General features: G+C 36.8%; 1 protein-coding gene and 1 long non-coding RNA gene across 3 annotated transcripts in view; one reads left to right on the top strand and one right to left on the bottom strand.

The window, feature by feature from the left end:
• LOC147633145 (agamous-like MADS-box protein AGL11) overlaps nt 1-16552 on the bottom strand; it is a 339941-nt gene that overhangs the window by 109855 nt on the left and 213534 nt on the right. The gene's annotated exons all lie outside the window — the stretch shown is intronic.
• LOC147633146 (uncharacterized) lies at nt 808-16028 on the top strand. The gene is made up of 3 exons (XR_015267046.1): nt 808-886; nt 15665-15726; nt 15893-16028. It is a non-coding gene; the product is annotated as an uncharacterized LOC147633146 (long non-coding RNA).

The raw sequence follows: 16552 nt of genomic DNA, 5'->3' as shown, positions 1-16552 counted from the left end.
TTTTAAACACAAAATTTTACCACTCCCTTTGTACATAGACATGCATGAATTTTAAAATGAAAACCTCTACCTATAAATTTAGGTAAACTAATTGCATTTAAGAGCTACTTGTTTTATTCACTCTTCCATCTATATGCAATGTAAGTTGATTAATTAAAAATCCTCTTCTATGTATATGTAATGTAAGTTCATTAATTAAAAATACTCACTCTATGTACTAAGATGCTTTGTTACATATGTACAAGCTAAAAGCAGAAATACCACTCTAGCTACTTACTGACGAGTTCTACCATCCTATATCTCAAAAAAGCTATTAATAGCAAATAACTCTCTATGTTCTCACATTGTTTGGTGCTACCATCCTATGTCTCAAAAAACCAAGTTGTGACATGTCTCAAGGCTCTACATTGAGAATGCAAGCTTGCCAAACTCTATCCATTTATAATCAACCACTTATAATGAAATAGCATCTATATATAATCGAGTAAGGGAGCAAATTCCAATAGTACTAATGTCCCATGGATGTGGTATTAACTCCTTGAATCATCCGATATAGGGTATAATGAAAACTAAAGCTCCTTAATTAATATAGAAATGGATATCAAGGTACAAAGTTGAAGTCCTTTAGAATATTAACAAAATAGCAATGTGCCTTTTTCTTCCATGCATGTTCCCCCTAAACGAGTCAATGGAAAGGATAGGAAATATGTGGTCTAAACTAGAGTAGTTTATATTAAAGTATACCTATATCTATGTGGAGAGAGAGAGAGAGAGAGAGAGAGAGATTATTTAACAACTTTTCTTTGACAGGATGCAAAAGATATTTGAAAGATATGAAATGTGCTCAAGCATAAAGAGTGGAAATGTTATGACATCAAATACTAAGGTACACAAAACGTTACTTATATACACAAAGTGATTACTATGTTTTATGAGTTTTTAACTTTAATATGAGTATATTAGATTAGAAAATATTTGTTATCTAATAGTCAAAAGAGTTCAAAGTAAGCATACTATTCTTGGTGCATGTTGAGAGGAGTGAGTTTAGAGTAGAGGTATGCTATTCTTGGTGCATGTTGAGAAGATTGAGTTACTACCTCCTTTTTATCATGGAGTACATAGCTATGGATGGTCACAACTTGGAAGACAGATTGCAGCAGAGTGGTGCTTCAACACCTAATTAAGCTTACACATTTTAAGAGGCTCAAACTTGAGAGAAAGGTTAATTTCCCATGATAAATCACATTAAACACTTCCTTAAACATTGAATGAGTAGAGTTCTAGGAAGGGTAATGTCTCCACATTAAGTCACATTAAACTCTTTCTTAAAGTGTGAAGGAGTAGATTTGTAGGATTACGCTCAAACTTGAGAGCAAGGTAAGACACCCACAATAAGTCACATTGAACTCTTCCTTAAACTATGAGTAGAAAGGGTAAGATGGAGATATAACTAGTTTATATCAAAGGGATATATAACAAGTTTTAATCATGATTTTATGCCACATAGTAAGCATATATCATAAAATCATAATTAAAACTCATAATTAACACAAATGGGATTTGTGTTCTTGTATGATGATAAAATTACTAGTATATAAGTGGCTCCTATTCGTGTTTGGATACCCCCAATACTATGCCTTACTCACACTTGGGTACCCAAAACTCAAAAGTCAACTAAATGTAGTTTTTGGACATGGCTAGCTTTTCATAAAGATTAGATTTATTTATACTACCATTACATGGATATGTTGGACATGGCTAGATTCTCATAAAGATTAAATTTGACCATATTATCATTACATATAGCTCTTATTACTTTCTCTCATTTTTAGCAAAGAGTAACTTTAAACCCTTGGGATATGGTTAACATGCTCCCTGCCTCATGCATACCCTCTTGTGCATAGGAGTCTACCTATTGTTTGAAAGACATGTGATTAAGAGTGTGTGAGTAGTAGTAGTTTATGTGCTTTTGCAGTGTGAAAGGGGTTTATTTTAAATATGGAAGTGCTATCTAGAATCCTATCTTATTTATATCTTTAAAAGTGTGGTGCATGTATGGAGGTTTGAGGAGTGTAGTTGATGGTATTAATACAACCTGATTACTCTAGACATTTATTCTTGTCAAACTATAAGTTGTTGTAATATACGACTATTTATATGTTGGCAAAATTTAATGCTTGCCACAACATACTCCCTTAAGGTGTCTTTTACCTCGGGGGGTTCACCTAAAAATATGTAAGTATAGCACGTGACTTCAAATGAATAGATTTTTTAACTGACAAATGTAAGGTAAAATTACATAAATTCATTTACAGAAGGGTTTTTTATTTGATTTTACGTAAAAACTAGTAAGTCTATAAAGAAAAGGGGTCATTTTATTCATGAAAAATTTGTAGATAAGGGGTTGTTTAAATAACCGAATGCACGTGCTTCATAGGGTTTCTTAGTAGTGCACCCCCTGAGCCTTTTCAACTTAAATATGTTATGTCAATCATATCTAGAACTGTATGACATTCAAGGTTTCTACTAGATAAAAGTGTGTGTTTGCCTTGTGGTGTGATAAAAGGATCTTATTTTTAGCAAGGCATTGAGCCTTAACTTAGGATTTACTAATGGATTACCAATATGGACCATTATCTCATCCTCATACGAACTTGTAGTTAGCATAACTTCTTGTTACCTCTATTGGTTTTTAGAGCTCTTGAACTGTTGCTAATTTCGGCATGTCTCCAGCTCGACCTTTACAAATCATTATATTTCCACCAAGTCCTCTTGATCTAGAAGTTTAGTAGCTTGGTGAATAGTAACAAGTAGGTGGCACAATCAATAATAGTGAGGAGGAGAGAGAGTTAGAGGGAAAATGGAGGGTTAGTAGGTGAATAGTGATGAGGGGGAGAGAAATAGTAGTTGCTAATAGTGATGAGGAGGAGAGAGAGTTAGAGGGAAAATGGAGGGTTAGTAGGTGAATAGTGATGAGGGGGAGAGAAATAATAGTTGCTAATATTTTAACTTACATGAACATTATAGGCCTCATCTTGGTTAGGAAGGTGATATGAAAGAAGTATTTAATTTAGAAAACAATTTTAACAAGATAGGTAAGCTATCTCTCTCTCTTTCTATTATTATGTTTCATCTTTATGGTCAGGGGGAGGTGTTGGTAGAATCAAATAATATGCATATTTCTTGATCCTCTTGACATGTGATTCATGGGTATATGTTTCATAGAAAATTCCTAAACTACATTTCATACAAGATTTTCTAAATGAGCATATATTTTATGATATAAAGTAAGAAAACCCATAGGATGACATCATGAGATATTGTGGAGTAGTAAGTTTTGATGGGTTTCAAAAGCTTCAAGCCACCCTTGTGTTTTGAATTATCAAAACTTTGTTTTAACTTTTGAAGGGAAGCTAGTGTGGAGAGGTTGGTGTTGGAAGTAGTAGATTGGACAAATGAACCTTGAACATTATCTACCCATCATATTAAATATGATAGAATTTTGTAGCACTCTACACCAATATTTAAAATTTAGTATAGAGTGTAGAGGGTATGAGTACATGGATGTAGCATGGAGAGGCATACATTAAGTACTATACGGTGTATCATGGATGTAGCATTATAGGTATATACGTGAACATGAAAGACATATATAATTATAATAGAGCATGCACACATGGATATAGAATTAGCGAGGTATATGTAAGCATGAAAGATAGATATAATTATAAAAGGGTCTTCACACCTCTTAGTGTGCGCTCATGGATGTAGCATTAGAGAGGTATATGTGAGGATGAAAGATAGATATAACTATAATAGAGTATGGCACTCTCATGGATGTATGTGAGGACAAAAGATCTGTATAACTATAATAGAATATGCTCTCATGGATGTAGCATTAGAGAGGTGTATGTAAGCTCTCATGGATGTAGCATTAGAGAGGTGTATGTAAGCATGAAAGATAAATATATAATAGGGCCCTCACACCTCTTAATGTTCTCTCCTAATGAGGACTATATGTCCTAAGGTGAAAATTCAATAAGAGAGAGGGTTCGTATAGAAATAAATAAGGACATGTTTTAACAAGGAGACCTATCAACAAGCCCTACAATGACTTTCTCTATGATATTATCACCTTATTATGCTGGTGGTCTTAGTTTGAGTTGATCTTATTGTAAAATAGTCACTTGCTGCTCATGCCTATAGAGGAATTGGAAGATAGCATGTTCCCTTCATGTATTGTTGCTAGGAGTTCCTTGTGATTCTCTATGTGCTAATCACAACTTTATCTTTGGCTTGATTTGCCTTCATTTATGCTTATGTAAGATCAATGTCCACCTTATTTATCTCCTTCTTTGCAGCATATAGCTTGTCATTTGAGTTACTAAGCACTTGTTTCTGGCTTTTGAGTAGTATTGTTTTCACTATCTCTATCTCTTCCCATGCTTACTTTACATTTGTATACAATATTCTTAAGTGGTCCTTATTAGGTAATTCCCTTTCCCTTTGTGTAATCTTAGCTCTATGATCTTAGGATCTAGGGAGTACTTTTATACCCAAGCTTATTTAGTTTGCTGTGTAGTTGACTTTTCATTTCTCAATCCTTTTTTTTTCAATTGTGCAATTGATTCTTCATTTCTCTTGTTGAATTCTTTGCCATTTTAATCTTGTCTTTCATCTCATGTGAGTTGGTTTGGCCTTGTGCAACCTTACAAGTTTTCTTTGGACTTCTTTCTAAAAGTTATATAGTTGCTACTTTTGGGTAGTCATTTCTTTTTACAAATCTTCTAGTTTCTACTTTTGGATAGTCGTTTCTATTCTCATTATAGACAACATAAAACACAAGGCATTTCTATCCTTTGTAAGTTTTTTTACTTGGATTTTTTTGTTGTTCAAATGGCAAATAAGTGTGCGCATCTTATAATTTATTTTGTGCTTTAGACCTTTATCATCAATTTCAAATGGAAAATAAGTTGCACAACTTTTAAGCGTGCACATCAAGCTAAAATGGAAAGTAAGTGTGCACATCAAGTTAAAACGGAAAGTAAGTGTGCACACCTTATAATATTATTTTGTGCTTTACACATTTGTCTTTTTGTTTCACTTTAAATGCATCATGTTTAAATGGCACATTGTGCACCTCTTCTAATATTGATTTTTGCTTTAGATGTGAAGTATTAAAGTGTTGGAGAAGATTAGCCCAAAATGTCTACATGAAGTGAGAGTACACATTTATTTAGGTAAACAATAGGATTGGTAGAAATGAGCACACTTTCATGTTGGAAAGTTGAAAGTGAAGATTACCTACCTTACTCTCTAGTTCAATATTGTAATTCGGTTAAGTTTTAAGCTTACATAAAAAGGGCTTAAGCCTTTCTAAATATCATTCAAATGGTCAAATATAGAAAGTATTTTGGGAGCATTTTTTGATACAAGGTTTGAAATGTGTTTTTTGTTTTTGTTAATCAAGTTTGTAATCCCTCCATAACCAAGCCTTTATCTCCTACTTTGATTCTAGCCCATCATAACTTTTCTTGATCCAATTATTTTTCTACGGCTTTCTCTTGAGATACATCTTTAAGCTTTTTTAAATTGTTTTTGTTTTGCAAGGAATTCCAAATTCTTTACCACATCTTTGTGCATATTTTGATTACAATCTAGGATATGCCTTGTGAGTATGTTAATGTGCACTATAGTATCCCACCCGATTCTTATGTATCTTTTAATTCACATGTCATAATGTTAGGCAATTCTCTATGCCCTCAATCAATTTCTCTAGTTATTATGTAAGATCTATTGGGAGGTTTGGCACTTATTACTTCATAAGGGTCAGGTGTGGTAGTAGGGTATCTTAATAATGAATCTTAAGAAGGGGTATGTGTAGAATTAGAGCACTTAACAATCGATCTTAATAATGTTGCATAAATATATTTTATCTTTTTATTTTTTACTCTTGTTTTGATGTATCCCTTGCATCCCTATCATGCTCATTAATGTAGTTGCAACTATATTAGGTGTTGTTTGCAACCTGCAGCATAGTTTTTATAAGTTGTTGCATCTCAAAGAAAACACGTTTTGTTGGCTTTCAAAGAAACGCTATGTTGTATAAGACATTCTTTTAAACTCCATACTAGTACACCATTAGTGCAAGTGCTTCCAATGAGCTGAGTGCTTCCAATGGACACTGATGACCCGCCTGTGGGGATAGGCCCCACACTTACATCACTGGCATGGTTGGTGAGATCATGGGTGATATGCGGCCAGTGGGATGATAGGCTGTGTGACAGCCATTCTAGAGACTGGCATAGTTATAGCGCGAGCTCATTTAGTTGAGTTCACACTATAGAGAACCCTAGTATGTATTTAGTTGAGTTCACACTATAGAGAATCCTAGTATATATTTGGTTGAGTACCTTTCATATTGTGTGTACTCTTATCTTTGTATATGGTGTGTTGAGTGTTGAGTGAAGAAGAAGAAGATTTTCAGCCTCTTCTCACCTTGTGTGCTCTCTTTTAGGATTTTGTGAGTGTGTGTGTGCTTGCAAGAGCTCAAGCTCTCTTCTCCCCTGTATCTTTTCATGATATCAGAGCCTGGTTCATGCAAAGGGTTGAGCTGCAAGTAAGAGAAGCACATGAAGCGGTATGAGGGTAAGATCTTCAACTACTCTTCCCTATTTGTGTTGGCGACGACTACACCCTTGTCCCGAGCTCTACGGGAGGCACCGGCAAACGATCTCTAATTGAGGAGCTTTCTTCGTGGGAGTAAAGCTATAAGGCAACTATATTGGAATTTTTCGGGCCGAAAATGCGTTTCGGGCACGTTACGACCTCTATTGTTCAGAAAGCAGGCGATTTTGAGCACTGCGGGTAAGTCATCGATTCTCTGCAGAACTCTATTTTAAGAACTGCAAGAAGACAGATTGGTTGTGCAGACACTGTGTGTGCTGCAAGGAGGTCAACAGTTGCCATTGGATGTATGTATGCACATTGAGGTCACTGGTTATGACATTTGAGTGTAGTACAGTACCGTTACAGAAAATACAATTGTTTGTGCAGCCAGACAAACCAAAGCGCTGTTTTTGGCAAGATGTCAAATGATGGCATAAACCAGATTGTTGCTGAGAAACTTGAAAGGAACAACTTCCATGCTTGGAGGTTCACATTGACGAATTTCCTGATGGGAAAGTGTTATTGGGACTACATAGAAGGTGAGCACCAGAGATACTAGAGATCAATCCGGCTGCTGCAAATGTGAAAGAGTTCAAGAATTGGAACCAAAAAGCAAGAAAAGTTATGTATTGGCTCTCCATCAGTATACAAGACACCATGATTGGGTACATTCAGGATGCCAAGTCCCCCAAGGAGGCGTGGGACACCTTGGTAAAACTCTATGAAATAAATACCAAGACACGAAAGATACAATTGAAGAATGAACTTCATACTGTGGAGAAAAAGAGTATGTGTGTGAATGACTATGCATTGAAGATAAAGGGTATTGTGGAATCCCTTGCATCTATTGGTGTTTCAGTAGATGATGATGACAAGGTGGAAGTCTATCTACGTGGTCTCGGGCCACAATACAAGACGTTCAAGATGTCTATTCAGACTCAAGAAAACATTCCTAATTTCACAAATTTGGTATCTATGTTGATAATAGAAGAGAAGAGCTTGGGTGAAGACCAACTGTCTTCACAAAACAAAAACAGTTCAGAGCAATAGGCCTTCTACACAAGTTCAGTAAGAGGACGAGGTAGAGGAGGCCGTGGATGTGGTCAAGGAGGTGGCCGAACAGGTAATCAGAATTATGGCCAGCACAGCAGCAACAACAACTGTCTCCCAGATTTACAACAACAACAACAACACGCAAGTGGAAGAGGCCAATTCAGAGGCAAGGGGAGTCAAAGAGGTCGTGGAAATTGGCAAAGGCAGCATAATGATACACGTGGATGCTTTTATTGTGGTAAGCCTGGACATGTGCAGGCAGATTGTTATAAGAAGTAGGGTGACATGAAAAATGAAAAATTGCAGCAAAACAACTATTCATCCTAAAGCAGAAACAATGAGAATAATGAAAGGTTGTTTGTTATGCAGCATGTCGTGAATGCCATGTCTGAAAATGTTGAAGCAGCACAAAAAGATGATGTATGATACGTTGATTCAGGTGCTTCGAACCACATGACAAGTCATGGGGAGTGGTTCAAGGAGATGAAAAACCTTGAAAGACCAGGTTTTGTGGAAATAGGGGATGACATTGCTCATCCAATTGCCCATGTTGGAGATGTGTCATTGTCTATGCAGGATGGCAAAGTGAAGTACCTTGCAGATGTTCTTCATGTTCCGAACGTAACAAAGAATCTGGTTTCAGTTGGCCAGATGATTGAGCAGGGTTTGCAGGTTCAGTTTAACCCTGATAGTTGTTATGTTGAAAACTTTAAAGACAAGTGCAGGTTGGTTGCAAAAGGCAACAGAGTGGGCAGAATGTTTACATTGAATGTAAACATGCTTGAAGTGAGTGCTACGATGTTTGCAAGTGGTTCACAAATTGTTGCAGACACAGACATTTGGCATAAAAGAATTGGACATGTGAATGTGCAGAGAATGAAGCCTTTGGATGCATTGCATATGTGCATGTTCCAAATGAACTGAGAACTAAGCTCGATCCAAAAGCAAAAAAATGTGTATTTATTGGATACTCTCTTAAGCAAAAGGGATACAGGTGTTATAACCCTGCTACACGACGTGAGTTGAGGGTAAGTAGGGATGTTGTCTTTGATGAGATGAGCAGCTAGTATGCTACTGAAAAAAAAGCTGTTGGGACTGATGTGAGTGGAAATGTGGCTGCACAGAATACAAGTCAGCAATCATAGTCTTTGAGTGGACCAAGAGAGTCCTCATCTTGTGGTTGAGTTGATAGACCATGGAGTGGCAGGCTACGTCATAATACCAGTGCTGCAAATGTGATTAATATATCACGTAAAAGAAAAGAGAAAGTGGTTGATCCCCTTAGTATGCCTGACATTTTTGCAGGGCATTCTCATGTTGATGGAGAGTCTAGTGGCTCAAAGATGAGCCTTGATGAGGAGCTTGGGATACCAGCTATGAGAACACCTTGTGTAAAGAAGGCTATGGAAGCCATGAATGCAAAGTTGCGAAGATCTGGGAGAGTGAAGAATCCTGTGTAAAGGTTTACCTATGATGGTTGTGTGGCACATCACTATGCATACATGGCAAAGGTTGTGCAGGTTGTAGAGCCCACATGCATTGATGAGGATGTTGGAAATGTGTCTTGGGAGAAAGCTATGGATGAGGAGATGGATGCACTATATGGAAACGAGACTTGGGATTTAGATAATGAAAGATGAGGCATACTATGTATTGATGAGAGGCACTTGTTAAGTGGAAGGATAGAGAGGAGGATTCGTCCATATGGGAGAACTTGAGTACGCTTACAAATAACTATCTAGATTTTGTTTTTGTGGAAGAAAAATCTTCTTAAGGGGGAGGTAATGTCACGTAGCGTGTAGCATGTACATGGTCGCAAGCACGACTACGAGATCACATTCTAGAGAGCAGGTGATGAGCGAGTCCAAGGTTTAAGGGTGAGACATCCGGGTCAGAGTATCGTGGTATCCGGGTGAATGTGGACAAGAAGGCCCCTACATATATCCTGGTAGGGATGGAGAGATCTCTCATTCTTACTTTATAGATGGGTAGTGACTCCAAGCCCTATGTCTCTAATCCGCATAGTCTAAGAGTGTCTGCGCAGTCGGGGACCATGGCGTATGCATCACATTAGTATCATAGCTTGTAGGTTGCTTTCTCTTCCCCGTGTGATCGGGGTTTAGGCTTGCAAAGGATAAGGAGCCTTATCTTTTAATTTTTGGGTGGTGGAGAGGAGACACATAATCGTGAGCCCTCTGGAAGCATACCACAATGGCCACACTACTAAGTGTATGATGTATGCCTTGTGTCTCACCTCATATTCTATATCCTTTTATGCCTCTACACATTTTATCACAAGACCTTACATAAACATGTTCACCAATTTTGCAGTTGTCATAGCAGCACTTGGAAAGATGATTTGTACGCAACTGTAGATATTGTATGCTTACCTTGTGTGTTGGTTTTGTCGATTAGGTATCCACATGAATAGGTGGTACATTGATCTCATCTAATCTTGATGATATTGGACACTGGTTGTGTCATTATTAGTTTTGTGTACCTCAACACCTTCTTATCATAGATGCTTCAACATGTGGTGTAGATTGTAGAATAATTGGTGACACAATTGGTGGAGAAAAAGGCGGCATGTTTATATGGATTTTATCTTTTGTCTTTTCTTTTTCTTGTGGTTTTGTTGGTTTGTTTCACCATAAATGTTGTCTTTATTCCAAAGAAAATCATAATGAATTTACATGTTAAAAGGATTTGTGTCAGAAAACTTAGGGTATTATGTGTGACATCTTTCTATACTTGATGTAAAGGATCAAGGAACTTATTTTATAAAGAGAATTAAGAGAATTGTTTACAATTCTCATCTAACTAGATAATGATCCTTAAGGAAGAAACAATGACCTTCCACAAAACCAATAAACCCATATTGCAAGTAATTATCTTTCCAGAAAAGAAAGAAACACATATTGTAAAGAATTGTTATTATTGAAGTGACATAATATAAGTCCTTTAAGGACACCTTTTTTGGATGTTAATGCTCCATCCACATTTTGTATTTTCCAAGCATGGGTTAACTCATGATTGTATCACCCCCCCATCATAACGAGTATGGTTGCCGAGTGTGGTTAGCCCCCTAGAAGCATACACATCTACATGGACGTATAGAGGCTCTATCATGATAAAGTATCATCCCACTTTGCATAGCTAGCCCCTTATTGTTTCACAAAAGACAAGCTTTGGGGAAGTTAAAGATAGGAGGGGTCTCTTTGGAGTATACTTACCCCTTTCATTTTCCACACTACCTTTGCATGTGGAACTACATGGAATCTCTTTTACCATCTTGACATCCTAACTACCCGTGCGATATTTTCACCTCTAATACCCTCGTCCAATCAAGAATGAACGGAACTAGACTAGGACTATGAATTGGGGCTCTGAAATACCATCATGGTTTATAAACCACTCATGATGTATCCAAGTGTTTTCACACCGTTCATGTTGTATCACGGTTTACACACTAACTATGGATATAGTGAAAGACCAACATTTGTCCCCATTAGCATACTTTCTAGAGATTCTAGCACCCCAATTAGCATGCTAAGTTGGGGTTCTAACCAACTCTCTAGTCTTCCACAAAGAAAAGCTTAGGGGAGTTGAAGATAGGAGGGGTCCCTTTAGATTATATATACTCTTTTATCTTCTACACAACCTAATCAGTCAGGAATAACTGACATTCCTTTTCCAATCATATAGTCTCCACTATCCATGTGAGATTTATACCTCCAACATCCACAACATGTGGATAGTCTCCACTATCCACTATCCATGTGAGATTTATACCTCCAACATCCACGACATGGATGCTCGGACTGACAACGTCCATGGACCTACATGGTCATGTCATGGCCATTGCACCTATACAAGCCTATATAGATAAACATGTATCAAGTTATTTTTCCACAAAGTTTCATAGTTATTACTTCACTTCCTGGGTTCTACTAGTATAAAACCTCCATCTTAGCAATTTCAGATATGCCATCAAAGATCTCCTCACTAAAGCACATGGTGATGGGGATTTGCCATCCATTTATCACTAATACATTATTATTCTCTATCTCTTTTATAGTACAATTTAAGTTTTAAAGTTTTATGCTATAAAAGACTCTACTTGTTGTGAGTGTTCACTTGTATATACCGCACATTGTATCCTATTTCAACCTTTACACATATCATCCTCAGCAATGTAGACTAGCATAATGTAAGGAATGATTATTGTTTTGAACAATTATTTGAGATTTCTCTTACATCTGATAGATTCACCTGGGCATGTAGCTTGATGTGGTGTGTACGAGAAATATATAAACTTGTCTCTTTTTTTATTTTATTTTTTTTATTTGAAGTATTTAGATAGCAAGTGATAAAAGTTCCTATCAGGAGATGCATCGATCTAGTTTCTAATCATAACTACATAGGAAAATTAGGGATTTTCAACAAGGTTTGGAAGTATTTAAAATATAAATATGGTATGGCATAATAATGTATTTAATTTTTAAGAGAGATTCACTAGATTGCTATAAATACAAATTTGAAAAGGTGAATGCTTATTGGGAATGTGGAGTGGCTCTATATGTAGCTTAATCAGGTGAACAGGGTCTAGTTCAACCAACCTCAACCAAACCACAAAGTGTTTTGATCCAACTGAATTAGTTGGTCAGATTATTTGATTAGGTACTTCTTTCACAAGTCTATGGTTAAACTCCAATGTCTAGATAGTAAAAGTGAAGGAGAAGAAGACTAAGCTCATAATCTTTTTTGTTGATTCATGTGTCTTCTCCTCAATTATAAGGACCTCCAAGAGAGTTATCTTCTACAATTGACTCTCCATTTCAAAATTTTGATATCTGGTCAGAATTTTGACATATGGTTAGCAATAACATATTACATAACTTTTTACACAAGCATAAGTTCTATAAGAAGAGGAACCGCCATATAATTTGACCCAGAGGAAATCACACTGAATAAGGTTTTGTGTGAAGATTGAGGGTATTAAGCGTGGCATCTTGCTAGTTAGTAACGACCTTGAGGTGAAAGCTCAAAGGACTTAGCTTTTAAATAAGATTAAGAGGGTTTTCATGTAAGAAATGTTTGCATTGATCATCTAGCTAGCTAAGGATTCTTATTATCTAAACAAAAAAAATCAAGAGAGAATGGTATTTAGATATAAAGATTAAAGAATATGGTAATGAATTATAATTATTTTACCTGAGGTAAATTTCCAAAAAATAATGTATAGGTAAAGTTGTGATATAGCACACGTTTTGACATAGATTGGATTATATAATGCCAATTTGGTATTATCCCAAACTTTTTGATGTGTGTATGTGTGTGTGTAAATACAGATATATACACACATATGTGTGTGTGTGTAAATACACATATATACACACATATATGTATACATACATATGTACATAGGCATGTAGGTAGATATATATCTACAGATGTATGTATTTATGAATACAAACACACATACAAATATACATATACATACATCATATCAATATATAAATATGTACAAATGTTTGTGTGCATATAAACTATGTATGTATACATACATACATACGTATTCAAATTTGCATAGATATATGGATACATACATAAACGCATGTGTACATATAATAGATGCTTTCAAGGCAGCCACTAAGGTATCTCACACATAGAGGTGAAACTAGCTAGTTGAAAGGGGGGGGTTGTTGCTCAAGAAGTGCTAAATGAGCTCGCCAAGAGCTCCAAAAAAGGGTAAAAATAGCTAACTAGAAGAGTTATTGATGCTCATAAGTAGTGTACCATAAGAGATTGAGAACACATATAGTAGACACACATGGATAGCAGCCGAGACACATGAGGGGGGCTCTTGAAACCCATGCACACCACCATGAAGGTGTAGGGTAAAGGGGGACATGGGCCTAATTAGCCCTTTATACTATGGTTATTTTTTACCCTTTCATCATATATGTGTTAAGGGTGCCATGGGCTTAATTAGCCCTTTATACTAAGGGTATTGTTTGACCCTTTCATCATATATGAGATATACGATATCCACATGTCAGTTAGAGAAGGAACGATTTCCAACACCCCCCACCATCTAACTTTGCTCCACGTTCACACTACGATAGTGGCGACATATCAACCAAATAGCTTGGCTCATACGTTTGTGGATGTGTGGGATCAAAGGTGACGAATACTTGCCTTGGCTCTATAACTTGGCTCAAGGGCCCATAGTAGGCTCAAAGGCTCAGAGTCTTGGCTTGTCCATCCTACAGCTTGAGCACAAGGAAGGTGCTTGACGATGATGATAGAGAGTGAGGCACAACCAAGATTTGATACCATGTAAAAGATTGAGTGCACACAAAAAGCACACATGCAGACACATAGCTGTAGACTGATTGGGGCCCTCCTTGCCTCGTCACACCATGCATACCACCATAAAGCTGGAGGGTTAATGGGGCCATGGGCTTATTTAACCCTTTATAATAAGTGTATTTTTAACCCTTTCATCATATATGGGATATGATATCAACATGGTAGCTAGAGAAGGAACGGCTCTACCATGCTCTGATACCATGTTAAAGATTGAGCACACATGAAGCACACACGTGACAGGCAGTCGCAAACATGGTCGAGAGTCCCTGCTTCCTTGATCTTGTGTTTCCAACCATAAGGTTCGAGGATAGAGGGGGCCAAGGGCCTTATTAGAGATGGGATGTATATGGTATATATGATGTATCTAGAGAAGGAATGTGTGCCAACATGTGTACACATAATGTCATTCAAACTACTTGCATACTGGGATCAAGTAATACCTCATATAATCACAAAGGAAATCAATTTTTTCTCTAACTTTGTACACTAGCATGTTGTTTTTAATCGATGCACCCCTCCCATTACTTGAGTTAAAGATAATTAAAAGAGAAAGCCCTCAATCTGGAGGTTGTGCTTCTGGCTAGGCCCCCACTATATAAGGCCTTCCTAGGCTCTATTGTTGGTTATCTTTCAGGTGTCACTCTCACATACCAACCCTACCTAGAACTTCACACTTTCTTGATGAGAAGTTTCTTGTAGTTAAAAAAATTGTAAGTTTCATGAAAAGAAAAGAAAACACAGCTCATTAGACAATCTTGGCAACATGCACAAAATATTTTTATAAAGAAAAAGGATATTGTTTGATTTCAAGAATCTAAATCCGCTCTTTGGAAAAAAATTTGGCCCAATGATAATGAACATATGCTTAAACGTGAGATGCCTCCATTCTACTTTATTTTATGCCTCCTTCTCCTCCCATCCTCCTCAAATTAGGCCAATCTCGTCACCCATGTGCTGTGGGCGACTAAGGATCGACGTCTAAGTGTGAAAAGTTCCGACGGCTAAGACATAAGATTATATTGAGTGCATATGTAGTGTCTTAAAGTATGTGTGAAGTTGTATGCCATTGAAGAGAAGACTTTTCTAAACATCTTTTCATGGGTAGTATATGTGCAATTGCATGTTATTGAAGAGAAGAACTCTTTGGTTTTTTTTTTTTTTTGGGGGGGGGGGTAGTATGTGTGAAGTTGAATGTCATTGAAGAGAAGACTTTTTCGAACGTTTTTTAGTAAATGTATTTTTCCCAATGAGCCAAGAAGGACAACAGGTATTGACTTTGTCTTCAAACTTAAAATTACAATTGGTAAGACCGCTAATAACGTTTTTGCTTCTCTTTTGGTGGCTAGCTCAGCCAGGACGTGTGTGAGTTTCGTATTCTTCTTCTTGGCTGCTTATTTTTCTTTAGGACGTGTGTGAGTTTCGTTATTGCTGGACTTGTTGAATTGTCCTTTACTTTATTTTCCAATGCCTCCTTCGTACATTGCACGCACCTATATTCATTCTTATGCTATGGATCCTAGCATACCATTATTGTTTCTTTTCATAGTAATTGATGTTGTGTTGTTAGTATTGGATACATAAGGCTGCCCGAATGAAAGAGCAACTAGAAGTCCTAGAAGAAATGCATAGGTATGAACACTTTTCCTGCATTGAAAATACTGTTGTGCCAAATATAACCTCAAAGCGTGTCATGGTAGCTTGTGTCGCATCTCATGATCTGAAGTAGGTGTACAGTGTATATACAGTTGTTGAGTCAAATTGGAGCTGTCTCTTAATGTTTTCTCTGTTTCTAAAGAAATATGTCAGGTGCAAATCTAGACAGATTGCAGATTAGAGACTTGCAAAAACTTGAAAACAAACTTCAAACTGGCTTATCTCGTGTGAGACAAAGAAAGGTGATTGTCAATACTTTGATTCAGGTAGTCGATAGGTATGCTAACTAAATACAAAACTTATTTTTTCAAGTGGACAGACACAGTTGAAGATTTGCGTACAAAGGTGCGTGTTTGATGCATTTTTTTTCTTATAAAGGCTACGAGAAGGATTCACACGTCTGATATTTTACGAATTTATTTTGAAATATGATAAAAACACACGTAATAAAGAGTTTAAAATGGGTTTTCGATTGGTGATTACCTTCAGGAGAACTTGCTTCTAGCGGAGAATGAGTCCCTAAGATCGAAGGTAATCAAACCCCATAATATATCCATAAGACTCAATATAGCTTTTGTCTGACTAACTTTGTTGATTAATCAATTACACGCGCCCAAACCGCTTAATTCGGGTGATTACTATTGACTATTTGATTTGAACAATATTTTTTTTTCTGACATAATCGTTAAAGTTGGCATGGCAAGCGCCGGCTGGTGTGTCTACAACCACAGGCCCCATAGACATGCAAGACAGGGTGAGTGCAGCTAAGGCGTCCTCAAAGGAAGAAGAATCAAGCATGAGG

This window comes from Cibotium barometz, chromosome 12 (genome assembly GCF_041138505.1).
Source record: "Cibotium barometz isolate CiBa-2024 chromosome 12, ASM4113850v1, whole genome shotgun sequence".
NCBI classification, from domain to species: domain Eukaryota; kingdom Viridiplantae; phylum Streptophyta; class Polypodiopsida; order Cyatheales; family Cibotiaceae; genus Cibotium; species Cibotium barometz.
The sequence above is the reverse complement of the archived record's forward strand: the minus strand, read 5'-3'. Positions and strand labels throughout refer to the sequence as shown.